This window comes from Alosa alosa, chromosome 7 (genome assembly GCF_017589495.1).
Source record: "Alosa alosa isolate M-15738 ecotype Scorff River chromosome 7, AALO_Geno_1.1, whole genome shotgun sequence".
NCBI lineage: Eukaryota > Metazoa > Chordata > Actinopteri > Clupeiformes > Clupeidae > Alosa > Alosa alosa.
Genome location: NC_063195.1, coordinates 4,977,361 through 4,998,482, shown reverse-complemented (window position 1 = coordinate 4,998,482; position 21,122 = coordinate 4,977,361). Strand labels below are relative to the sequence as shown.

The following is a 21,122-nucleotide window of genomic DNA, read 5'->3' as shown; positions in this document are numbered from 1 at the left end:
TTTGGGCCTGTGCTGCCGCCCCCTGGTGGGTGCCGGGCCTGCGTGGCCCAGTGGCAGCTGCAGGCAGGGGGCAACTGCCCAAGATGCAGAGGTGAATTCAACTCAGTGGATGTTGCTGGGCTTGGGGAGGGGATAGCAGTGATTAAAGATTTGTAATTATAACATCAAAGTCTGTTTTTATTTATGAATGATATGCAGTCTGACGTCACGAACGCACCTTTGCCAGAGTGTTAAGAAGGATATTAGGGAGAACCGCACAATCGTTAACACTTTTTATTTTCTAATTTCAAACTCAATTTACACAAAGACGATAGACTTGCTGTGCAATTTGACCAGAACAGAGTGATACATGTGTTCTCCATTAAAGTTGAAACAGAATTTAATAATTAAATTATTTTTTTTACTTAACAGCAACATTTAGCCTACCATTTAGCCTACCTTACAACCTTGACACAGCCATAAAAAGTGTGGTAACATTACAGTTGTAACAAATATCTAGCCCCAGAGGTCAGCTCCACACCTGAAATTAAACTTTAGGGGGTGAAGATTATATGGTGAAACTTTCATGCTTTAGTCATAAAATGCACAATTGTTTTGCCTAACTATAGCAGCAGTAGGCCTATATACCCTGCTAACCAGTTGCACCACTGGAAATTTTGTATCTAGGTCCTACAATAGCCTACACACAGAAAAAAAGGTTCTTAACTGGTTCTTCAAAAAGGCTCTATGGTTCTCAGAAGAACCACCACTCAAGAACCATTTTCTGCAGTGGATGGTTCTGCATGCTTTAGTATATGAAATGGTTCTTAAAGCATTCCACACACAGCATCCCCCACCCCTTTTCAACATCAGCCACAGTGACTTCAACCGTCACTTTTCTGTCTGGCATCTGACTGCATGTGTAAGCTGTACAAACTCTGCCTGCCATCATCATATCCAAGGTATTGGAATTACAGTACTTTTGTGTGCCAGTTGAAGGAATTTACTAAAATATAGCTTTTTTTTTTTTTTTTTTCCCCACAAAGCCGATAGTCATGTTAGGATAAGAAGCTAGCTAGCAATTAGCTAGCGAGCTAACACAATTTTAGCTATTCACCCCTTGCAAGTGACGTCACGTTTTGTTCGCGCCACAGCAAAATAGCCTAGTGGACAGCAAGAACACGAATCAAATCAATGGGTTGTAATGGGACATATTGCAAAGCTAGGAGATTATAGTGAGATTTAACCGTAGTAATGCCCTTCCACGACTGTTGGCTTATTGTTTGGAATACAACAACATCCCATGTTCTTGCATAGATATATTTTGGTTTGTTTTCTTTGTGTTTCGGGAGCATTTCAACCACAATTGCATGCTTATCTCCTCAGTGTATGAAGCACAGCAGCGGTTGCTATAGCAACCATAGACTCTGAACAGGACGGCAGATAGCACTTAGGCAAAGTCTTTGGCAAGATCTGAATGTAAACAGATAATACCGTTCAAAGTTTTTTACATTTCCTATTTCTTTCAATTCTTTAACTTAAGACATGTAAGAAGTAAGTTTATTAAGCTGGGCAGCATTACAAACTGACGAGTTACATTAGCCCTAGCACTATGAGCTACGATAAACGTTAGCTAGAATAGCTAGCTTCTAAGTGTGGCAGCTAGTTATTATTTCATGTTCTGATATGACATTCTTAACGTTTTGACTATGTTACAACTGATAAAAGCAAGACAAATAAAGTAACCAAATCGCTTTGCAATATTTTAGTCCAGAAATACTTATGGGTGTTCATTTACCATAATGTTAATTACAGTAGCCTAACGTAACGTTATCTCCCCTTGCTGTTACCAAGTTTTAATAACTTTACATTTGCGATCATGACCCATTTCATCTAACAACACCACTGGCATCTTCTTTGACTATCAGACCCCAAACAGCAATACATTGAACTACAAAGATGTTATAGTAATGGTGTTCAGTTCATCATAATCTTTATGACATAATGTAATTTGCCGTCCATCTCCCATCTTTTTGCCGTCCAGTATGGAGCCGTCACGTGACTTAAGTCACGTGTCTGCAAGGGGTGAATAACCTTTCAGTAACTAACCTTACCATTATGTGGAATATCTGGAATGGTAGTTCTAGTTAATATCATATCAAGCAATAATTCGCTCTGGGATGTCGTTATGAATATAGAGTTTTAACGTTAGTTGAATGAAATATCAGGTGCAAATAAGTTAGCTAACAGCTCTACATTTGCTATAGTGGCTGTTATCATGCACATTAATTAATAACGTTGCTGCTACCTTGCAAACATCTATGGGACATTCTAGGTAACACAAATTAATGAAGTAATATGTAAGTTATGCAGTTTAGTTTACAATATCATGCGGATAAGTAAAGGGAAGGGTAGTGTTAGGCTACAGTAACGTTACATGTTCTTCATTTCATAGCCCCTATTTGCCCCTTGTTTGAAGTATACACACCCACACACTCGCATATAACATTATAATATGTGAGCATGTATTTGTGTCTGTAACTCTGTTTAGTTTATAAATCCCCTCTTTGCATGCGTCTGTTTGTTGTTATTTGTCTTGTCTCTGTTCATGTGATGTCTGCGTCTGTTTTCCTTGTGCTTGTGCAACACTGGTTCGGTGGATCCATCATTGAGGCTGGTTTGGGCGGCTCCAGTCTCTCCCTGTTTGGCCCTGCTGTTCCGAACGTTGTTATGATTGTATAGTGGGCTCCATCAACTGTCCAGGTCAAAGTCGGTCTGTCCCGATGGTACTACCTGCTACTTGATGATGCCTGGTACTAGCCACCTCTGCTGCCTTCAACGTGGTGTAAGTGTTTGTGTTTTGAATGTATTGTATTGTATTTTTTGTTACATGGTGAGGGCTATGGGGTATGTTGTTGTGCATGCTCTAATTTGTTTGACATATGGGCTATGTTATGCATTAATAAATCATGATTATTGCAGCTACTTAATGAATTTTGCAATTTAGCTAGCCATGTTTACCATTGTGTTGGTGGTAATGTGAGTGTGCTCTGAATATCTGCCAAACTGGTTACAATTTAGTTTGATCCTATGTTTTATTGACAGAGTCCTCACAAATAAATTGATATCAAGAATTAACATAGATGGTGATGGTGGCAAGGGTGCCCTCAAAAGGTAATTACAATTTATTTTGTACACCTGATTAACTTACATTATTTATTCTTTTTAATGCAATGATTGCAATAACAAATTGCATAACAAAATGTATGGCAATTGCTGTTTTATTTTTTTAGGTGCCATCCAGCAGCCCCAGCCTGGAGCCAGAGGCTAGTACTGCATGTCAGATGGGGGAGGATCTATGTTAGGCATCAGAAAGGTGGTGTAAGCAAGAAGGCAAGTGCTATATGATGATGATATCACACACATACTACTGCTCTGAAGTGTACGGTCACTTTTAAATGTCCTCTTTATCAAAAGAAAAGCTCCGGACATTTTTAAAGGAGCTTACCATATATGTGTGTGTTATATTCAACCATTTACTCTGTCTGTGTGCGGGTTATTCATAGAAGTGTATGAGTGGACAGAAATTGGGTTGATGAAAGATGTTAAGCATCAGTGGCATTTGTTTGTTTGTTGACAGAGAAGAGGCCCTGGGTTGGCGTCGTCATCTCCTTCTGGGGGGTTGCCGCCTTCTTGTATGTGAGGTCCTTGTATACAATGTTTTGCTGAAACAGGTGATGCGCTCATTTTGATTCCTGTCATACCATACTTGGAGATCTAATCTGTAGGATTGTTCTATAAGATGTGTGCCTTTTGTGCGGAGGTCTCCGGATTCCGTGAATAAAGCTCTCTGAGATTTCTGACTCTACTCCCGGCTGGCTAAAACTTAATTTCTCAAAATCTCTAGACAAATTTCTGTTCCTACATGGTGTATACATCTGCATTACTTCTAACTATTGCACCTGACTTCTAGGCTGCTAGTGTGGGTTTGCTTTTTTTCGTCACACAAGCTGAGTACTTTGCATTAAAGGTGCAGTTTGTTATGTGTCATGGTCCTGGTTGGGCCAGGCTGTATTTGTTGCTGTTTTTGGAGCCATTTTTTTTTACTGTGTATTCAGGGGATAGTCAGCTAGCGGATGGTGAGGTGATGCTTGCTGTATGGGACAATTTTTTTTTAGCTTAGAAACGGCAACATTGCTCAGAGCACCTATAATTATTTTCAGGCACAGGGTCAATTGTAATATATGCTTTCTTTTTTTCTTTTACAGACACTAGACTTTTACAGTCGAAGGTACCATCAGAGCACCTCTCCCTACCCTGCAGGACATCTATACCAGAAGAGTACGGACAAGGGCCCAAACTATTTTAAAGGACATTTCATTTCCTGGCCATGGACTGTTTTAACCACTGAGGTCAAGCAGACGTCTCTGTTCCCACATGGCTAAAACAGACTGAGGAGGAGTTTCTTTCCTCATAATCCAGTACCTGGCCTGTAGACATGTTCGCAATTTGGTGTTGGGGGAATTTATCACTTGAACTGAGTTAGTGGGTCCGTAGACATGAAAAATTACCGAGGTGCTTGTCTGCCACAGTGCCACGAATTGCGCAATGGTCAAATCCAATATGGCCACCATCGGCTATGATGAAAATTCAACTTTTTTGTTTCTGAATGTATATACACATGTAATACCTCCATTTACACTTATTATGGTATATGGAATTCATTTCTGATATTGTTATGACCATATTGGGTGATTTATGACTTTAAAAGGTCATGGTCAAGGTCATATCTCTATTCTGAAGACCTTGGCCAGGAATAAAAAACAAATGCAATAAGTCTAATTCTACTAAATCTGACATTTAACATTAATTGCTAATATTGCTTTTTAACATTAAGGATTATATTTGACATTGAAATGTCAATGACAACATAATTGTTCAATAACTGGATTAAAATTTCTTTCTTTATAGCCACTTTTATTGTATTTTCCCCCACAATTATTTGTTTTTATTATAACAACACATGAAGTGAATAAACGTAACAATTATAAACATCCCCTTGGAACTTTTATTTTAATTGGGTGTTAGTACAATGATATAAAAGAAAACAATTGGGTGCAAATAAAAATATGTAGCAATAAAAGTGACACAAAATAACAATACCAAATTAATAGTCAGGGGGCCTATGTGGTTTCTTTGGGATTGAAATGTAAATTTTTTTGGAGAGTGGTTGGACTGTCTTTAGAGGTCATTGAACATGGAGAAAAATTATGTCTCCATTTTTTTTAACCTGTTTTAACCTTATTTTGGTGAAATTGTATATTTCACTATAATTAACACCATAAATTTCGCCTAAATCACTGGCTATGTTGAATAAAGTTCACAAAACATTTTATTTTCAGTTAACAGTTATTTTCTTATTTTCAACAGTATGATTGTATGTCAGTATTATGATTGTATGTCAAACAATTAGAGATAAGATCAATAACCAATCAGTTTCACCCAATACACATACTCCATTGCTGAAAGATAGCAGAATCACAGATGAGACCTCAAACAACATTTAATTAATTTACATATACACAACCAGGGTAGGAATTTCACGGCGGCCATGGCCGTCGTAGCCCCTTGCGTTGGCCGTGAGCCCCTTTGAAAATTATAGGTTTACAGGCCACGGGGGCCTTGGTGCCCCATTCTTTCAATATTCTGCTTTGTGTCCTACTGATAGCGATTTTTATTTAGCCTGTGGCCTGTCAAAATAATCTTAGCATTCACAGCGCAAATTAATTTAGTCTTTTACGCAGTGGAGAAAGTGACAGCGCAAAAAAGTGCGTCCAAATTCACCCATTCTTCTCAGTTGAACTACTCGCGAAGTAGCCTATTCATCACACAGACATCACAATTATCACATGAAAGAGCTTTTAAAGAGCTCAGCTTTTAAACGATGTTAGCCGATAATTGCTGTGTTGAACGGTTCGCGAGAAAAGTAAATAATATAATTCAATTTAATCATACATTCTACTGAAGGTTTTGCGTCCATGATCTCCTACCCGTTCATCTCGGTGGAATACTTCACGAACCCTTCTTTTAACACATGACAAACCATATATCAGAATAAACAGCAGACCTTACCGAACACAAAGGTGTAAAGCAGTCCCCTGTACAGTTAGCCGTTTCAGAGTAATCCAGTTGAATTTGCAGTAAATTTCAACATGCATGGATGTCTCCAAATTTGGGCTTTAAGTTTTACAATGTGTTTAAATTGTTCCACATGATTTCATAACGGGCCAAATACAAAATAAATGTTACAAATATCGCTTAGATATTGATAAATCAGAGGACAGCTGACTAAGAGTTTGTGAAAGTAGCCTTAATGATCAAAAAATGCTAAGCATGCATCTAGGCTTTGAGTTTCTTAAAGCTGAGCTGTGCTACATTTAAATTGTTCAATACATGATTTCATAGCAGGCCAAATATAAAATAAATTTTATATATAGCCTAGATATCTGTTTTTATTAGATGATCAGATGATTTACAGTTATATGTAATATGTAATGTTTCATGTTTGTGTAATGTTTCATACAGTGATGCAGGTCTACTGCAGTGAATAGGTTAAATACAACTTTGATCATTTTTATAGCCTACTACTGTATAGTTAACGTTGGCCTTGGTGCCCTGACATGTGGCCTTTGTGCCCCCCACCAAATATGCCCAGCTGAAGGCCAAGTGGCCTTGCCCCCAGAATGGTGAAATTCCAAGCCTGTACACAACATATTAGATCTCACCTCCACAATTTCCTCATCATAATCTACAACTAGTCTACTAAACCCTATTTGTACTCACCTTCTTAAGACTGGTCTCCCCTTCCTGGATAATGTTTTGCTCTAGATTATAAATAATTCTATCAGGGCATGTACCGCAGTCATTTAAGACATCTGTTATTAAGCCCTTCCCCCATCCTAGCATCTTTACACTGGCTACCTGTTAAAAGTCATTGACTTCAAAATATTACTTAGAGTTCTTGGTTGGTTGCCTGCATTGAAAGAGGACACCTCATGAAGACGCTCTTTTGTCTGCTTCTGACAGAAGAAGCACTTCTATGCTGCCAGCAGCTGCTGCTGAACAACTGCAAAGTCCCTCTAGATGGACTTGATGCAGTTGCAGGTGTTGCTGCAGGTTCAGAAGATGGTCTACCACGTCTTTTCTGAAGACACTGAGTCCTGCCTGCTTCACATGATTTCTAGTAGGGAATCTTGCATGCTGCAGATGCTCACTGTTACAGGTGGATTTGTAGCAGTTCCTGTGCCAAACTGCTTTGTTCTGTTGTAAAATAATTGCACTGTAACAATGTAATCGTTGGCTGATCCGTGATCCCCATCTCCATACTCTCTCATGGACAAAAACAAGAAATTTGGCATATGTCTCTAGTGATGGGTCATTCACCAGTCCACACATATCTGCCACTGGATACATAGCCCAAAATCTGTTGGCGGAGTCTGATTGTGTTCTGTGCCCATAGCCAAATCGGAGGTTGACTGTCCGGCGGATCTGGCGGCTTGAGGGCGGGTCCGCCACAGACACCTTTGCTGTGTGGGTTGCGTTCTCAGCGCGCGCCGCGTCTCCAACGGCATCTCTCTCCAACGTATATAATCTATGGTTTAAACATTAGCTATCCTAAGATAAATTGTCCGGACATTACAAAACCCCATTAAGAAAGACAACAAACAGTATACAATTAATTCATAACAGTAGGCCTATACAATTAATTCATAACATCAAATTGAATACTCTTGACGTTACTTAGTAGCCTAGGCTATAGTTTATAATTAAGATTAACAACGTTAGGCTAATATCTTACGGGACTCAATACAGTTAGAGAACAGTGTATCTACATATGTTACATAGTGCTGGGCGGTATGACCAAAAATGTATATCACGGTATTTTTCAAAATTCTTACGGTTTCACGGTATATGACGGTATTTTTTTTTCCATGCATAATCAGATGTTCACAGCATTTTCTACAAGTTGGAAGAAGAATTGCTGCAGTACATTGAGTAAGGATGGTCTATTTTACTGTCATGATGTAGAATAACTCCACACTGACAGTTTTGCATGGCCCCAGAAAATGATGCTGTTTACAAAGAGCCACTCATGATTCTAATGAAGAATCTAATCAGAATGCAAAGACAATTGCAGTCAAAATACAGAACTTTTACTGTGCAAATTTCACAAACATTTTGTATAAAACCAATACAAAAAGTAGTGCAATTTGCAATAATTATACTTTTTTGAAAATTATACAATTTAAAATGAAACCTCTCCGTTAATATGCTTAGGCCCTACTCTGTCAAATAGGCCTATCAGAAACATGCCTTATTGTTATTGTGTGGTTTACATGACGTTAGTGGTAGGCTAACGTTAACTTCATGTGGATGTGGATGTCTTGTTAGCCTGCCATGAGGTTCGGTTCGCTAGGCAAAACATTAACAAAAAAGTTCGTTTTGGTTCGCTGATGACAGTCAAGATCATTTCTAACTAGCCAGCTAGTATTGCTCAGTGCATGCTTTACTTGCTACCTGGATAATTTCAGCGAATATTCTTAAGGTGAGATGAATGATAAGAACATTAAACTTCACTGTGTTCAGTGGTTTGCTAACTAACATCACCTACTAGCCAGCTAGTTACAGCTGTTAAACAATCTCAATAGAATTTTTGTGACGGTAAATCCCTTTCAATGCAGTATCCCTTAACGTTTTTTCTTAACTAAAGAAACAATTTAAGGTATTCTGTGCAACACCCTTAAATAAACCCACTACCTAAGGAGAAATTAAGCCTTAAGGGTCATACTTCAGGGGAAAAACTTAAGGTGTTTTGTGTTTACCCTCACTATGCCTCGCATTGGCACCATTCTGTCTGCCATCCTGATGCATGGACTGGTGCATGGTCTGCTCTTGGACCACCATATTCAGTGTGCTGTGAATTATTACACAAAATGTTCATTAAATGTACGAAGAAGTATTTCTAGGTTAATGATTGATGATATGACTCGTACAGTATGAAGTCTACAGTACCCTAGCTAATGTTAACTAGTATTACCAACCTCCCTGCAAAACTCACCACACAACTTTGTATGTATTGTCCTTCATGCTGGCCCTTACAAAACTCACAAGCTAACCCTCGGACACACAACAGTCAATAATGTGACCCGATTTAAAGTGGTTTTCACCCCTTTGGACACTCTTGATTTCGTCCTTGAAACAGTGAATTTTTACGGGGGCATGGACGGTTTGCTAACCATTTTACTGCAGTGTCTAGCTGCTAGTCGGTGGTAGCATCCAGCTTGCATGTGCTATCAGCTAGCTAGCTAGTTCAAAAGTGTAAGTACTTAATGAGGATATACAGGGCTTTTTATGCCTCGACTAAGTTGATGTTTCCTATAAACAACAATTCATGTTCATAGAAACAACAAGGTCACTAAAACATTATATTTCATACCTGTGTTGCAGCATGTAGGCTAATGCTAGCAGCATTATAATGACATTCTAATGTCTGAAAGGCTAATGATTAGCCTATCGGCTACCTGAAAAGTGAAGTGTTTAAACTAGCATTTACAGTGTTCTATTTGATGGTGTATTGGCCCTGACTAAGTTTGTGTGATATATAAACCACAATCCTTGTTGATACAAGTAGCAATGTTCGTCTAGTTTTTATTCACATTAAGATTTTCGCCATAGGCAGTAAAAGACTCCGCCATCTTTGTCAATAATTTTCGCTGATAAAGTTTTAAACTATGATCATAACGGCCTTTACACCAATCAGAGGCATCACTGTGGGATTGTGGGTAATGAAGTACTTATCCAAGACATTGCGATTAAAACACATTTATTTCAAAACAAGGTTAATGCCCCTTGAATTTTTGCCCTCTATATGACCATATACAATCGCTTAGTACAGCCGTAGCTGGTTTTGAGTCTACCATGTGCAGTTAAGTTTTTATGGCTTATACCCAAATTGTCAATGGAGAAATTGCATTGAATTCTTACTTCCGGAAACTCCTGTGGGCGGGACTGTGATGCTCTATGCGTCACTAATACATGTCAGGGAGGGAAACCATACGCGGGCTATTCATGACACAAAACAAGCTAGACAGCTAGCATGGCAAACGGCACATATATCACTTCTAAATTAAACATATGAAACGAATAACATCTAATTTCTATATCATTACTTGTCACTTACGCTAATAAGGTTATAGGAATTTGTTTTTAACACCAGCTCACCTGTAGAAACATACAAAATACACCCTCTGGGCTATTCACACCCTGTTACATAACAACAAAAACATGTTGCTTGCGTGCCCAAAAAACATGGCCGACATTCGTTTTTTCGTCAGCAGAAAGCGAAGAATTCTGAACGGTTTCAGCACTAATATCTGTTCAAATTAAAGTTGAGATGGAAAAGTTGTGTTTTATTTTCATAATCTTTGTTCAGTGAACACATACAACCGTCAGTTTGTTAGCTAACAGAAATTTCGTGAATATGACGTTCAGACCTCAACTTGCCAAAGCAGATAGTGCAGTGGTGACAGGCAAGGGCTGGCACGCGGGAGACCGGGGTTCGATTCCCGTGTGATGTGTTTTGGCGGAGTGAGAGAGAGAAGGTGCGCAATTTGAATAAGAAATCGGTTCCCAAACGGAAGTTTTGATTGCAGCAATTAGCTAGTTCATGCACCAGGGTATAAATAGCATGCAGTACTATAAACACCTGGGTACGAATAGCATCCACTTCTAACTGTACATTGATGCAAACAGCATACCTTATTCAGAGTGATTACACAGCTGATCTATTCACACTCTGTTAATATGTAACAACAAAAAACATGTTGCTTGTTTTAAAAAAAAAAAATATTATTACATTGTGTGATCAATATGCCAGATTAAATGCACAAATAGCATACACTGATATTTGTACCAGACAAGGTACTAATAGAACACATTGCTGTGTGCACCGGGGTACAAATAGCATACATTGATATTTGTACCAGACGGGGTACTAATAGAACACATTGCTGTGTGCACCGGGGTACGAATAGCATATGTTGTGAAATGGGTTTCCCCCTTGAGTCATTTTGACTGACAGATTATTGATTAGGGGGCGTGTCCTGGATTGGTATTTAAGGAAGTGGCTCTCGACTGACAGGTAAGTCGTTCAGTCAGTGAAAGGACTTCCTGGTTAGTGGCGTAGGATACCGGTAGCTTTGTGTGCGTGTAGGTGAAACCGCTGGCTCAACAGGTAAGCACTGCTTGTTTTTTCCATTGTTTTAAATGACTCTTTGAGGTGGAATCTTAGCTGTTTGTTCGGTCGTGTGTTTTAGTGCGGTTGGTGTTTGCTTTTGAAACTCTCATGCATTACGTCCAGTGGACCGCAACGCGAGAAACTTGTTGGTGTCAGGTAGGCTATCATGCTCAACATACTATTACGGCCTCTCTGCTTCGTCACATATCTAACGTTGTTGTCTGCTTTAGTTTGCTATCAGCAGTAGAGTGGTGAGTGCGTTGTCTCCTCCTTGTACCTGAAAGTGGAGCATAGGATCGCCAGCTTTGAGGTATGTATGTTAAAGCAACGCTGTGCAGTCTATATTTAGAACAAGCTGCTAATCGTAATTTTAGCTTTTGTGGTGCTTTACAGATTGGCCTATATGCAGGCTATACTCATCGGCTGTTCCCACATCCTAAGAGACTGCTGCTTTGTCTCCTTTTAGTGTTTGTCTTGTCATTATTACTTTAGTAATGTCATGTCCAATTATTAGGATATTTGTTTAGTCTGTGATCTTTCTAGCCACTGGTGCTGGTGCTAGGACTTTTGTTCTGTTTGTTCCAATGCATGCTTGGGCTATGCAGTGCTGTGTCGCCGTGTCGTGTGTGTGTGTGCGCTCGCATGGGTGTGTGTGCATGCTTGGGCTATGCAGTGCTGTGTCGCCGTTTCCCTGGCCTAACCTGCATGTACTTCTTTGTACTTTTATTTGTTGGTTGTGGGATAAACCCCGTTCTGCCTGTGTTGCTACTCTGCTGCTTGTGACAGCACGGAAAGACGGCTGACAGGAGGGAATTGACCCCGCCGGGGTTACAATGGGTTAGCAGCTCATTGTGGCAGTAGCCCAGGCTTCACTAAGCTATGGGCTGCACCCTACTAAGCTACAGTACAACATAATGAGAAAATACCCCTAGAGTCAGCGAGAGCAGGGGCGGAAGATGACTCACTTGTGATAGACATGGTTACTGACCCTGGAACGAATTTGATTACGAGTAAGGAAAACATGTTTGTGGAAGCCACTAGTTCAGAGAAAACTGAGAAAAAGCTGCAGATGTGTGTGTGTGGTTGGCAGAAGGTTACAAGTCTAAAGGGCCTGAAAATTCATCAAGGAAAAAAGAAGTGCTTGGTAGAGGGAACACAGGGTCCCCGCATTGATAGCTATTTCTTAAGAAGTGCATCAAGTCAGTCGGTTGAAGTTCAGCGACAGGAAGAAACCCACAGTTCGCAGGACATCAGTACCCCTGTTGTTGAGGAAAGTTCTAGCACTGAGGCAGAAAGAGAGGCCAGTCAGCCAAGGAGGGAGAAGATTAATGGTCATAGGCCTGGGGTTAGATGGCCAGGCGCAGCAGAATGTAGAATGTGGGAAGATGTTAATAGTGATTTGGTCAGTATCCTGGGTCAGCTCAAGGGGACGGCTGAAAGCAAATTCTTCAGTGTGGTGGCACGGAGACTGACAAATTACCTTGAAAGGAATAAACTAATTGATACCACGGTGCAAAAAGCTGGAATTCCTGGCTTCTCCGGGTGCTTAGAGCATACCAGCATGATTTGGCACCAAATTCAATTAGCAAAGCGTGAGAAGAGAGACCTGCACGTTGTGTTCTTGGATTTGGCTAATGCTTTTGGGTCTGTGCCGCATAGTCTGTTGTGGGAGGCCTTTGATTATTTCAGAATCCCAGGTAGCATTAAAAGCCTAGTAAAAGCATACTTTCTGGATATTCAATTATGTTTTACTACAGCTGATTACACCACAGGGTGGCAACAACTTGAGATAGGAATCATGGTCGGATGTACCATCTCCCCACTTGCTTTTACAATGGCAATGGAGGTCATCATTAGGGCCTCAAAATGGGTAGTGGGTGGGGAGAAGTTGCAGGGAGGGCCACGCCTCCCCCCGATTCGGGCTTTCATGGACGACACGACAACCGTTCCATGCACAAACAGGTTGCTGGTAAGTTAAATAGTAATCTGCAATGGGCCAGAATGAAGGTGAAACCAAGTAAGTCTAGGAGTCTCTCAATTGTTAAAGGGAAGGTAACAGATAAGAAGTTTGCTATAAATGAGGAGGTGATTCCCACAGTTCTGGAGAAACCAGTGAAGAGTCTGGGAAGGTGGTATGATGCAAGCCTTAGTGATAAATCACAGGTTGAAGACTTGAGACAGGTCACTAGGCAAGGTATTGCCAAAATTGACAAGTCGGGGCTGCCAGGTAAGCTCAAGCTGTGGTGTTTGCAGTTTGATTTGTTGCCTCGGCTAATGTGGCCATTGACAGTTTATTTAGTTCCTCTGTCAAAGGTAGAGAGGTTGGAAAAAATGATCAACTCCTTTGTCAGAAAATGGCTCGGAGTCCCACGCTGCTTAAGCAGTGTAGCCTTGTATGGGAAGGGTATTGTAGAGTTGCCAATATCTAGTCTGACAGAGGAATTTAAGTGTGCTAAGGCTAGATTGGAATTGACTCTTACTCAGTCCAAGGACCCAGTGGTGAGGAAAGTTGCACCCACAGTTAATGCAGGGAGGAAGTGGAACCCAGAGCAGGCAGTTAAGCAAGCTCAATCAGCATTGAAGCATAGGGATATAATGGGCCATGTGCAGCACGGGCGAGAGGGTCTAGGGGTGGGTGCAAGTAAACCCTTGTGGAGTAAGGCTTCTGCAGGAGAAAAGAGGAAAATGGTAGTGGAGGAAATGCATAGACAGGAGGAGGCTATAAGATGTACTAAGGCAGTGTCGCAGGCAAAACAAGGGCAGTGGGTGAACTGGGAAGGGGTGGAAAAAAGACGGATTAAATGGAAAGATCTATGGGGCATGGAAGCTGGTAAGATCAAATTTATGTTAGGTGCTACATATGATGTGCTCCCATCTCCCAAGAATTTAAGTCAATGGTTTGGTGAGGATGATAAATGCATACTTTGCTCGTGTGTCGTATCCTATCAGGATGCAAGGTAAGTCTCACCCAGGGGCGGTATACGTGGCGTCATAACCAGGTATTGAAATGTGTGGCAGCGGCAATAGAGGATAAAAGGAGAGAAGTCAATTCATTAGCAGCTAGTAAAGGGGTAAGGCAAATTAACTTTGTACGTCAGGGGGATAAACCTTGTTCCGCGAAGGCCAGGTGTAAAACCGGCCAGTTGAAAAATGGGGCGGGCTGGGAAATGAAGGTTGATCTTGGCCAGCAGATGGCGGTACCTCCACATATAGTGAGTACTAAGCTACGACCCAACGTGATTCTATGGTCGGATTCAGAGAAGATAGTTTACTTCATTAAACTCACTGTTCCTTGGGAAGACAGAGTGGAAGTTGCCAATGAGCTGAAGAGAGCTAAATACACTGAGATGGCAGAGGAGGCAACTAAGCGAGGTTGGAGTGCACGATTAAGGCCTATTGAAATCGGTGCACGTGGGTTTGTGGCCAGATCTGCTATTGGCTTGCTGTCTGAATTGGGCATTTGTGGTCGAAGTCTAAGGCAGGTGGTTAGTAACATGTCTTTAGCAGCAGAACGGGCAAGCGAATGGTTGTGGGTAAGGAGAAGTTACCCTTCCTGGAAGCAAGCTAAGGTAAGCTAACTGGCTCATTTGTCTTGGTTGCGGGTAAGGAGAAGTTACCCTTCCTGGGGCGCAAGCTAAGGTAAGCTAACTGTTTAACCTTTAACTTAACGAAACAGGTTTTTGACAGCATGGGGCGTAAGCTAACTGGCTAATTTGTTTTGTGTTTGGGATGGGGCCTAAGCTAACGGGCTAAGCTAACTGGCAAATTTGTTTTGTGTTTGTGATGGGCTGTGCCTAGGTTGATGGTTGGTTGGCCAAGGTTTTTTATGGTTATGGTTTAGTCCACATCAACGGGACAGACCAACCTAGCCAACTTAGACCATGCCTAGGTTGGTTAAGGGTATTTGGATGTTTGTTGTGGTAATATGGTGGCAGCATGGGGCGTAAGCTAATTGGCTCATTTATTTTGTGTTTGGGATGGGGCCTAAGCTAACGGGCCAAGCTAACTGGCTAATATGTTTTGTGTTTTTTGATGGGCTGTGCCTAGGTTGATGGTTGGTTGGCCAAGGTTTTTTATGGTTATGGTTCAGTCCACATCAACGGGACGGACCAACCTAGCCAACCTTGACCATGCCTGCACAGTAAAATTCCAAGAGTTAAAATGACAGAGTAGACTGTTATTGACTCTAATAGAGTTAAATTTACTACAGTTGGAGTAAAATGTACTCTAGCATATTAGTTAAAAAACAGAGTTAAAATCACAAGAGTTAATCATCCACCCCATTTTCTCATTTGGGCGCCATTTTAGAAATTTCCTGGGAAATGTTTGCCTAATTATTATTTGGATATTATTCATAAAAAATCAAGTGTTTTCTTCTGGTTTATTCCAAAGTCATTCGGTAGCTTTAAGATTTTTTTTCTGGACTAGGCTACTAAAAAATTACTTGCAAGTTTGTAGGCTAGCATGTGCTACAGTAAAATAGGCAAATACTGCTAAGCTATCACCCATAAACCAGGCTATAAACGGAGTCTCTGTTATCAAGCCTATAGCTGTTCACAAAGAATAGTCAAAGCGAACAAACATTATAATAATAATAATAATTATTATTATTGTATGTTTGTTACATGCAAGTGTGTAAGGGCTCAGACAAATTACTAACTGGCGGAACGTGCCCTCTGGCATCTCCGTCAGAGGCGAGCGTTAGTAGCCTATCACCCACTTCCTTCCATTTGAGAGAATGCAGCGACGCGACGGAGCCTGGTTAGAAGAATCTCTCTGAAGTGCAGTTGAAGGTGAGTAGATGTTAATCTAAAATACACTTACTAGAGATTTATTTCACATGTTCCGTAGTATGCCTCGAAAATGATAAACGATAAGCGGTGACGCGAAAGAGCAGTGTAACTTAATGTAAATGTATGGTCAAGATATCATTCTGAAATGTGTTGACCTTCAGGGGCTAACGTTAAGTTAACTGCTAACGAAGGTTGAAAGTTAACATGAACGTTAACGTTACCTCTGTGTGACATGAGCTACATGTCAATTCGTGCTCCTGTATTGTACAATGCTATACGTTTTTTTTTTTTATCATGTTAATATTTACTCAACCAAATATGATGCCAGTATAATCGTCTTTAATGGTCAACATTGACTTGGTTAGCAGCTTAGCATAATGTAAATCAGATATCAAATAAAGGCTATGGTTAGCTTAATGAGGTAACAGTTACTGTTGTTAGCTACTTAACATTAACGGTCATTAATAGGGCAAATTAGCTTAAAGTTCATGCTCTACCAAAAAGCTTGTTTCACGTAAAACAGGCATCCATAACTAGTTTAGTCAGTGTCATGGAGATAGTTGTTACCTGGTTTTTTTTATTTTTAAGAAAGTGTTTTAAAAGTAGTGTTGATTTTGTCTGAATGTTTGATTTTATGTTTTCTCAGGATGTTGGTGAAAGTTAAATACCAGGCAGACCAGATACATTAAAATGGTGGAAACTGATGCCACTCTAGAGGATTTCTTTAACCAAGGTACTGATTTATTCAATTGTTGCATTGTTTAAGTCTAGTTTAAGTCTGTTTTTTTTTGTAATGTTATGTTAATTTTTATTTTAGTGTTCATGAAATTTGATATTGAAGCCAAACACCAAGCTGGGCTAAAATGTATGATGAGTTTGGTACAGAAGATTGACAACTATGTGTCTGAAGATGTGGTGAAGGATCCAAATTGTGGTGTATTAAAGCTGAAGCCTGCAGAAGATGATGGTGAGTTGTAATATGGAATGTAGTTAAAACTTGGTACAAGTTTTGTGAATATATCAACAGCTGTTGCAACACATTGTTTTGATGGAATTCCACTCTGGGGTTTGTGGATGTTGATTATGTCCGTCTTTGAGCTTATTTAGTGTTTAAAAATCTCAGCCATCAAAGACTACATGACATACAGCCGTCACAGGTACTGGACATGACTATATTACTGATTTATTCTGTCCTCTGCTTTGTAGTAGATGCATTATGTGATTCAGATGACACCACTGCCTTGTCTCCAAATAAGCCCAAGGGAGATGATGGGGTAGAGCAAGTAAGTGGCATTTTTTCCCTAGTTAAATATTGGTAAAATCTTTATGCTGCCCATTAGCACAAAGGTAACCTAAACTGAAACCCACACTGAGGTATTTTTTTTTCTTCAAAAAAATTCCACACACTCACATCTGTGCGAAATGATCTTTTTATTCTAGATTTCAGTCATAGACCCTCTTCAGGAATCCTGAAAAAGGCCTATGACCGAAAGCTGTATAAAAAGATAATTTTGCACAGATGTGAGTGTGTGGAATTGTCATGCTGTGCTTGACTTTTTGACTTTAAATCCCAGCATCTCAACCACCAGATGAACAGTATTATTTGTCTGTTTTAAATGATTGAACTTGAAATGAAACCATTTCATAAGTATTTCTGCATACAAATTGTAATGAATCTGTTTAAGATCAAATACATTGTTTACAGTGCACTGAATTTCACATTGATCTCCATTTCTCAAGGTCACCGAGAACTGGCGGTACAGGGGAAAAAAAACAAAAAAACAATCGGATTCACTTAGCTCGAGATGCTGCAGCCAGGAAGCTACTGCGCTACACTCTAGGGGCATGTTCCTGAGCCCCAATGTTCATGACCCCAGGGTGTAGCGCTGTAGCTGCACAGTCGCTTTAGCTGCTGGCTGTAGCAACTCGAGCTATGTAAAACCGATTGTTTTCGTTTTACATACTCAGTGACCCAAGAAATGGAGATCTATTTGAAAAATCGCTGGATTTCCCCTTAATGCTGAAACTCACCCTACTTTACACTGTTTTATAGGAACATTTCTATGATCCAACATAATGGAGGACGAGCTTCTGAAGATGTGCCCGAGCCAGTCCTGAATGAAGAACAGCTGAGAGAGGCGGTATCTCTAATGAAGCATTCTTCTGATGAAGAAGTTGTGCGGCTGAAGGTGAACGGTTGATTATCTTCAGAAAAAATGGTCCATGACCCTCAATCACCTCATATGCTTGCAACATTCTCTCGATTCGTGGATGTAATGGCATCAGATTGAGCAAGACTGTGTTACTGTTTGGTGAGATTTCAGCGAACCTTCTTGAGAGGTGGTCAACTATGTTCAAAGAGAAGACTATTAAACAGAGTAAAGGTCTTTCTTCCTCCAGAATCGAACTGCAAAAAAGGATCCAGGTAGCGAATCACCACATGGGCTGTGTCCCGGTAGAACACTCAGGTTAAAGTGTGGTGAGACTGGGTGTTTCAGGGACATTTGGCTTTTAGAAAACATTTGGAAAGGTTACATGAGTATAGCGTTAATGTTCATGTTTTGGAAAATAACTAGTGAACACAGAAGTAATGATTTGGCGGTAGATTTTGATACAGTGGTTCCTGTTATGCATTCTGCTGTACATGAGATACAGGTTAAGGAAACTATTCAGTTTTTTGAGTGATAAGCAAAGTGTTGAGGAAATGAATCATACCTTAAGTCATCTTGAAAATCTCTTCTAGGCCCCATCCATTGGATCTTGCCTTAGGTATGAGCTACACCAGGCGCCGTAACTGAAGCTGTTCCATTCGCAACGCTGTAAAATTAATTTTAAAATGAATGGTCTATTTTTTTTCGAACGCACGCCACTATCCGTCTGGTGTAGCTACCTCCATTGATTATAGTGGCAGCTAATTGTTGCAGCAGGCGCTATCGCGCTTAACGTAACACTTTAGTTAGCCTGGTGTAGCTTCACTGTTAGAATGTGTGGACTTAAACATGTCGGTGATGCTTGAATGTTTCAATACAGACTGTAGAGTGAGTAAAATTGGTATGTAAGCTAATGTATCCCTAACAACAACTTGATATTATGTTCTAGTGGCTTTGTTCCATTTGATGCCAAATGTGTTGTACATGCATTTACAAAAGGAAAAAAAATTGAAACTTTTTATATTGTATATTGATACATTAACTTAATATTTTGTAATAAATATTTTTTCAATAATTTGTCTGTATGTCCTTCAGATTTTGTAGAACTTCATAAAGACAAGCAAAATGGTGACTAGCAAGAGTAGCTGGGAATAAACTCTGAATAGAGATAAACTAAGATTACCCCATTAAGAGTTAAGATGACTCTGGAAAGAGTTTATGGCTTATAGAGTAAATTTTTCTTTACTCCCTGTGGAGTTTATCTTGGTGATTTTTCAACTCTCTATAGAGTAAATTTAACTCTGAAAATGTGCTCTAAGAGAAGAGTCAAATTTACTCTCTGTGGGGTGGGACCAATGGGTCTCTATGACAGAGTCAGAATCGACTCTGTTAGAGTCGAAAACAACTCTGTCAGTTTTACTGTGTGGGCTGGTTAAGAGTATTTTGGGTATTGGATATTTCAATGTGGTAATATGGTGGCAGCATGGAGGGGAGTGTCTCCAGGACGCTGGTTTCACTGTTAAGCCTTCATGAGGTGTCGTGGGCCTAACTTAACGAAACATCGGTGAATGAGGGTGCCCACTTGATAACCCCAATGACATGCCGCATACTATATAGGCTACTGCTATTGGATGGGCCATTTGTATTGTGCTTGTGACCATTTGTGGGTAGTGTCCTTTTTAAAGTTAAACTTGAGCAGGGGCTTCTGAATGTGTTTTTACCTTGGATTTTGGCACAAGGGATTTTAACATCTAATCCTGTGTATTAATGTAATACGGAGGACTGAGTTTGTGGTGGAGGCCTTCACTTTCCCTTGCTGTGTGCACATTGAGGTGTCTTTTGCTTGGATTGCAGTGTTTCTCTCATCCATGGTGTGTATTTTCAGGACCCCCCTCTCCTCTGTCCATGCAACAAATTCTCAAAATGACCTCTTCCCTGCCACACATACATTGATATTTGTACCAGACGGTGTACTAATAGGACACATCTCTGTGTGCACCGGGGTACGAATAGCATACATTGATATTTGTACCAGACGGGGTACTAATAGGACACATTGCTGTGTGCACCGGGGGACGAATAGAATTATTGCACCAGGTTACGAATAGCATACACTGTTAATTGTACCAGGGCTGCAAATAGGCTTACCCTTTATTATTTCTGTGAGATTTTGATAGGTTGTATGTTACAGACCCGATGCTGTCCACAATCGGGCGTGAAGGTGCTCCTGGTTTTTTAATTTTCAGTGTGCCGGGGTGTTATGCTTGCTGTTGGTATGAGGTGCTTGTATGACTGCTTATCGATTTTGTTGCTTTCCAGTAATGGTTTCAATAATGTTTTGAGTGTGTTTTTCTTGTCTTCTGTGGGGTCTTTCTTGAGAACTTCATGTGTTTGTGTCTGCTTCATTCATTTTCATTCATCACCACCTGCAGTCTCCTACCCCCATCACCAACCAGTTCACACCTCCACCCCCACCTGCAGTGTCCTACCCCCATCACCAACCAGTTCACACCTCCACACCCACCTGCAGTCTCTTACCCCCATCACCAACCAGTTTGCACCTCCACCCCCACCTGCAGTCTCCTACTCCCATCACCAACCAGTTCACACCTCCACCCCCACCTGCAGTCTCCTACTCCCATCACCAACCAGTCCACCCCACCTGTAGTCTCCTACATCCATCACCAATCAGTTCACACCTCACACTTTGTGAGGGTTGATGGACAAGTCCACCTGAGGACCATCAGATATTTTAATATTGTATTCACATGGAATTGTCTTACCCATAATCCTTTGTCATTATCATTTGCATTGCAAATGCTGTATTCTTGCAGCTGATTGGGTAAAAATGACTCCAGTATGGCAACAGGTCAGATAAAGGTCTTATAAGAAAGAGTGGTGGTC

At 40.5% G+C, this 21,122-nt stretch overlaps 1 protein-coding gene and 1 long non-coding RNA gene across 5 annotated transcripts in view; one reads left to right on the top strand and one right to left on the bottom strand.

Annotated features, from left to right (window-relative positions):
- LOC125297696 (zinc finger protein 239-like) overlaps window positions 1-21,122 on the bottom strand; it is an 80,411-nt gene that overhangs the window by 35,787 nt on the left and 23,502 nt on the right. The window lies entirely within an intron of this gene.
- LOC125297430 lies at window positions 15,981-18,139 on the top strand. Of its 4 annotated transcripts, XR_007194012.1 has the most exons (5): window positions 15,981-16,068; window positions 16,715-16,801; window positions 16,886-17,035; window positions 17,325-17,351; window positions 18,122-18,139. It is a non-coding gene; the product is annotated as an uncharacterized LOC125297430 (long non-coding RNA). The 4 variants fall into 4 exon arrangements; XR_007194011.1 differs by lacking the exons at window positions 17,325-17,351; window positions 18,122-18,139 and adding an exon at window positions 17,192-17,251; XR_007194010.1 differs by lacking the exons at window positions 17,325-17,351; window positions 18,122-18,139 and adding an exon at window positions 17,176-17,251.